Here is a 6,864-nt window from a genome sequence, read left to right as displayed (position 1 = left end):
GTTAGGGTAGAATTCTAGAAGTAGATATGTTGGGTTGTGGAACCTCATACAGCACAGTTATGGTTGTCAAGCAGTAAGTGAATAAAAAGAAAGGTTTAATATCAATATCTGTTCTGAGAATTAAAAATCGGTACAGTTTAAAATGAAGGTAGGTTTGGTGTGACTTGAAATGTCTGTACAGGGGATAAAAGGAACAAAGGTAGCTGAGATGTCAGCCTAGCGATTCTGTGTATCTGCGAAAGAAGTTCCTAAGACTTCTAATTTTCACAAACTGGGTGATTTAAAATGATCCCTGTGCTTCAGATTACAGACACAGGAAAAGATTTTCTGAACAGGACCACAAAGCACAGACATTAAGACCAACAACTGACAGATGGGTCATGAAACCATGATACCATCTTTTGAGTGAAGAAGCAGATTACAGAATGGGAAAAAAACAGTCTTCACCAGTGACACCTCTGTTAGAGGAATAGTGTCTACAATAAAAGAATTCTAAAAACTAAACATCAAGAAAACAAATGACCCAATTAAAAACTGGGACATGGAACTAAACAGAGTTCTCAGACAAAGAAATCCAAATTGCTGAGAGATTAAAAAAAAAAAATTCAACGGCCTTAGCCATCAGAAAAATGCAAAACCAACCTATTTTGTGATCTCATCTTACCCCAGTCAGAATGGCTTAGATTAAAAAAAAAAAAAATGACAATGAATACTGTCTTGGATGTGGAGAAAGGAAAACACTTATTCACTGCTGGTGGGAGTGCAAACTAATGCAGCTACTATGGAAATCAGTGTGGGTGTGGAGGCACCTCAAAAACTATAAATAGACCTACATGACTCAGCTCTACTGCTCCTGGGCATGCTCCAAAAGGAGTCTATAACCCACTAGCGATTCCTGCTCATCCATGTTCATTGCTGATCTATGATAGTCAGGAAATGGAAACTGCTAGATGCCCATCAAGTGATGAATGGATGAATGATGAAAATGAGTATGTATATACAATGGAATATTATATTAGTCACCTACAAAGAAAAATTAATTTATGAAGTTCACAGGCAAAGGATGGAGCTGTAAGCAATCATTTTGAATGAGATGACCCAGACTCAGAAGAATAAACAACTCATGGTCTCTTGCTAGCTTGCTAGCTATTAATCTTTAGATATATGTGTTAATTGGAGTAATCATAGAAGGCAAGAAACAAATGAGGGGCTATGGTGTATCAGAAAAGATAAGGTAAGACATTGGACGTGTACAAGAAGCAGATATTTTATTTAGGCTGCAGCCTGATCCAGCAGGTTCAAGCCTCAAAATCTGGACCCTGAAGAGACAAAGTCTTTATTTATACCTTGGGGAATGGATTACAACATAGGCCAATTACATACTGGTATAGCAAAAAGTAATAAAAAGCAAGCAGTTTGTCTAGTTCTTGAGGGAAAAGTTGATGTCTGAGACAAACAGAACTGCGAAAGTTTCCCCAGGACATAAAACAAGTAGTTCCAGCTAGCTCTGTCAATGTTAGAACCATAAACTTGTCAGCAGAACTTTGCTAACAGAGACAGAGAGAGAAAATAAGGATTAAGATCAATATTTTCCTTGAATATTCCATCAGACTCTACGCCGGTGGAACATGATTTCAAGGGAAGAGGGATGGAATGCAGGTGAAATGAAGCATAAAAGAGGAATAATGGAACAGGAAGGGTTAAATGGGATGGGGTATGGGAGGGCAGGGGAGAGGAGGGAGTATGGGGAGGCTACAGCCATCAATGAAGACCTTTGAATGAACTGTATGGAAACCGACTACTGTAGAAGTTTCCTAAAAAGAAGCCTCTAAATATATGGTGGCGCAGATCTCAAAGCTTAGCCAAAATGTAGAAGATGGGCCATGGGACTCTGTAAGTCACCCTTTCCCAGAAGTTATAAACCATGCTAAAACCCAAATAGAATATTTTATGTCGGTTTTGTCAATCCATGTCAGGACTGCCAGACCTAGGAATCACAGAGAGCGTGCGGGTCTCTCAGGAAGGAGGGGAGTTTAGTTTGACAATCCTCATAGATTAATTTATCTCTCATACCTTGTTAGAGAAGCTTCTTTTTGCAGTAGATGACCCACAACTGGTCAAAATGCAGAGAATAAGGGACTGTGGAGCGCTTGGTTATAAATGGGACATCTATAGCACACCCTCTTTTCCTAAAGCTCAGGGATCACTGCAGAAGAGGGGTGCAAAGATCATGAGAGATAGCAGTAATAAATGTCTGCAGTGAAACAGTATTTACCAGATGTGACAGTACATGTGAACTCACAGTGGCTGTGAGTGCTTGCACAAGACTTACACAAGGTCAAAGCAGCCTAAAACCCAGCATGGAGGAGGGAGGGGCTCATGAAGTCCTACCCCTAGCTGAGAAGCAAGTGGCAATTGATGGCAGCCGGGTGAAGGCGGGTCAGTTTTCTCATTGTATTTTTTAAAAGAGATCATGAAGTTAGAAGGGAAAAAAATTGATGTCGAGAGGAATTGGAGTGGAGGGAATTAGGGTGGATTTGATCAAAGCACATTATAAATGTGTATGAAATTCTCCAACAATAAAAGAATAACAGTACTCAATTGTCTCACAGTTCTGGAGGGCAAAACTCTGAAATTCAGATTGTTCAGCAGACACTCCTTCCAAAGGCTCCAGGAAAGAATCTTCTCCTGCTTCTCCCAAGAGTCTGGTGGTTCCCAGCGTTGGCTTTCCTTGGCTTCCTCCTGCAACTTCCATTGCCATATGTGTTGTGAAATTTTTTCCTGAGGATATTTGAACAAATGCCTATTGATTCCAGATAGGGAACTGACATGAAGCCAAAGTGATGATACCTTCTCAGTCCAACTTGGAAAACAGATAAGTTTATTGGGGTTACTTAGGGAATATGGGTGAGAGATTACTTATAGCAAGATGAGTGACTAAAAGGCCCTTGTGTCACAAAAGTCCATCCCATCATGTGTGACAACTCATGAGAGCTGCACCCCCAGAGTTCCTTGCAGCTCTCTGCTGACTTTCAGGCAGCTTGGCCATTTGGAGAGTGCTTTCTCCCACAGCAGTCATTCCCCTTTGCATAATTTTGGGGAGTTGGGGAGGGCTAGGAATCTTCTAAGTTTCAGGAACTTCCTGAGAGTTGTCCTTGTTTATTTCCTGAGACTTGTGAGTTTTGTTTACTACCGGGGTCCTTAAGAACCACCGCCCTGATAAGATGTTTATATTCACAGGAAATTGCTACACAGTATGTGTTTCTTCCTATGATCTTGCTTTCCTCTGTTATAAAGCTATTAATCACTGAATTAGGGCCTATCTTAATTTAACAACTGTCCTCTTTCCAAGTGTGGTCACATTCTGGGGTTCCAGGAGGATGGAAAGTTTTGAGTGAAGCTGTGCCACCAGGACAGTGCAAATACGTGTGTACGATGTGGGCATGTGGCCGTGCACATATGTTTATACTGTATTTAAGAGTATCTGTTCTGTTCTTTCATAAAATAAAGGGACTTGGAGGTAAGGTGGGTTCTTAAGACCAATCTCACTTTCACTCTTTGTTCATAAGCAAGAACTCCTCTGTGTTATGTGGACATGTACCTAGAGCTCTTAATTGGAAAGTGGCAGAGCTCAAAATCCACAAAGCAGTCCTCTGTGCTTTAAAAAAGTATTACTAAGCCGGGTGTGGTGGCGCACGCCTGTAGTCCCAGCACTTGGGAGGCAGAGGCAGGCGGATCTTTGTGAGTTCGAGGACAGCCTGGTCTACATAGTGAGTTCCAGGACAGCTGGGGCTACAGGGAGACCCTGTCTCAAAAAGACCAAAAATAAATAAATAAAATTAAATAAATAAATAAAATATTACTATGTACCATGCACACAGTGTATTCTCAATGCATAAAGAACTAAATGCAAAAACAAAACTTGAAAAAAGGCAAAAAAAACTTTGAGTTCCAACAACTATAAAATATTTCAAGAAATAGTGTATAAATGTAGGAGCAAATGGCTCATCAGTGAGAAAGACACAAATATAAGATTGTTCTTCTGTTTTTTGTATAGTTAAAACTGGTTCTCTGAATCTCTCATTATTATTTTTAACACTGACCTATGGAGCAAATTAAAATGGCAACTTGTGATAGATCTGTCCTCTTTTCTTTATAATGTTCTGATCTATAAAAATAGACATTTTTTTTTTTCTTTTAGATAGTCTCTTACTTGGATCAGATTTTATGCTATGTTTTGAACAAGCATCCATCAAACATCTATCTGTTGAAAGCTTGGTCTTCAGCCTGTCATGCTTTAGAGAAGTGATGGAGTCTGGTAGGAAGAAGTTGGGCCACTGGGGCCTACCCTTGAAGAGAATATGGGGACGATGGTTGTCCCCTCTCTTGCCCTCCCATATCTCCCTTCTCTTCCCAGATACTTTTCATTCCTCTCTCCTCCCATTTCATCCCTCTCCTCCTCCTTCTGTCCTTCTGTTCCACCTCTCTCTCCCCTATTTCCCCCTCTTCTCCCTTTTCCTCACCCCCTTCTCCCCCTTCCTGCTCTCCTTTCTCTATTTCCCCATCCTACTGTCCCCTACCTCCTCTCCTCTCCATCTCCCTCTTCCCTCTTCTCCTCTTCCCTCTCTCCCTTTCTGTCTTTTCCCCTCTCCTCTCACCCTCCCTTCCTTTTATCCTCCCCGCTTTCTCTGCCTCTAGATTGCCTTTAAGTGAGCAGCCTCCTCTACCGTGAGGCACTCCCACCATGATGTAACGGTGGCACATTTATGACCATCACAGACCCCCAAAACAATGCAGCCACTCGAACATATGCTGAAACTATATGACCATAAGCTTTCTTCCTTATCAAATATTTACCTTAGATGTTTGTTGAAGTGGTGGAAAAGGATGAGTATACCTTCTCAATCCCCCTGACTCTTGTCATATATCTTACTTTTCACAGAGTTCAACCGGAGCCTGATAATAGTGAGCACATAGTTTGTGGTCCTCACTGAACAGGTCCAGCATTGGAGCTACTGCATCCCTGTGTCTGGAAACTTCTTCCATCCTGAGAGTTAGGAAACCACAACACCAGATTTGTTCTGTGGGGTACTAGGCTTTGCTTTTACTTTTTTGAATAAAATAAGTGGTCAAGTTGGTTTTCATGGCATTTATACAATGAATAGACTGGAAAATATGCTTTCTCTTTTCCAATGTCTCTTGTTAGACGAGTCCCATGACTTTTCTGGTAGATAAGTTTTAATCCAGTGTGATAAGAAAATATTACTTTCCTCTCAATAAAGTCTTCATTGCATCTCGATATTGCAATAAAATGAAGGCAGGCCTCTGTAGACAAAGGAAGAGCCTGGGTCTGCCTCCCCTGGCTGCTGCTAGATTTCTGCATGTGTGAGAAAAATAGACACCCATATTGGGACCACATTATCTGTGTTTTCTCATGTACACCCTGATTATCTCACCTGCACGTCTCCTTTAAGTATCTTCAACCCGAGAGATCCAATGTTTTTGTCGGCCAGTGCTTTTTCTCCAGCCTACCATCCTTACTCTCTCTATTCTCACCTACTGTACTCTTACTCTCAATGATCTGCCTAGTCTAGTCAGACAGTCTCACAACAGCTACTGTAAGAACACAGCTGTCTGTCAGTGTGTGCTGACAGTGCTGAGCCCGAAATTTCCTGGTCTGAGGCATGACACTGAAAACCATGAGATAGAGAGTGTTACCTTTTATTAACCTTGAGAAGAATGCTAGACTTCCAGTTTCAAATGAATCAATTCCTTGTGAATCTTTTCATATGAATTGCTGGTAGCTTCTCTGAAGGATTCAGCTGGTATTCATTTGTCTTTCACGTTTGGCAGGCTCCTTAAACTATAATTCTCTCAATTCATGTCATAGCCAAACTTTTGAAAGATCTAGGTTAGAAGAAAAGTCTATCATCTATCATCTCTCTGTCTGTCTATCTGTCTATCATCTATCCATCTGATTTTCAACTAATATTTGCTTAATCATTAATTTGTTGTTTTAAGAATCTCAGTGGTTCTGTCAACAACAGTGATTTTGAAATCCCTGGGACCACAACTCCATTTGGAATACTAAAATGTGTGTAGTCACCTAACTTATCCCAAGTTACAATGCTGTTACTTTGTGGAGATAGGCTAACATGTGCCTTTCATTCCTACTGTCCTTTATCACACCTACTATTTTAAGTAGTGGTTTTGGATGGAATGTTTGTGTCTCCCCAGATTCTTCCGTTAACACCCTAGCCCCCAGTGTGACACTGGAGATGGACGTCTTTAGTTTACTAGATCATAATGATGATGCCCTCATGAATGGGATTAGTACACTTATGAGGGGCACCACATGGTTCCTGCCCCTTCTGTCAGATGAGGATAGTAGGAAGAGCTTTTTATAAGCCAGGAACAGGGTCCTTTCATGAGCTTAACCATACCAGCATCTTAGTCTTAGACTTACAGATTCTAGAAAGATAGGAATGCATTTCATCTATTGATAAGCCACCTAGTCTATGGTAATTTACTTTAGTAACCCAAATTCACTACAGCAATAATTTGCTTAGTTTCTTTCCTAGACTCCCTTCAGGTGTGTTTTATCTTTCTGATATTCTGCCTTCCCAAGGCCATACATGTGTTTTTGCCTACTTTGCTTGGGAATCAATGATTACAATGTGTCCATTAGGCAAATGGATTTGGGAATGAACTCCTGGGAGACAATCTAGAGAAAAAGCACTGTAATTTCCATCCTTTTTCCTTGTTTCACGTTTACTCTAAAGCTACCTGGCTTAGTGAGGAAGAGGACCAAGGTTTACAAGCAGGATAATCATCTGTGCTGCATTACAGCCTAGCATCTTAAGA

The sequence above is a fragment of the Nannospalax galili genome, unplaced genomic scaffold, assembly GCF_000622305.1.
Source record: "Nannospalax galili isolate Female #2095 unplaced genomic scaffold, S.galili_v1.0 scaffold321, whole genome shotgun sequence".
In the NCBI taxonomy this organism is placed as follows: Eukaryota; Metazoa; Chordata; class Mammalia; order Rodentia; family Spalacidae; genus Nannospalax; species Nannospalax galili.
This window is presented reverse-complemented; position numbering follows the sequence as displayed.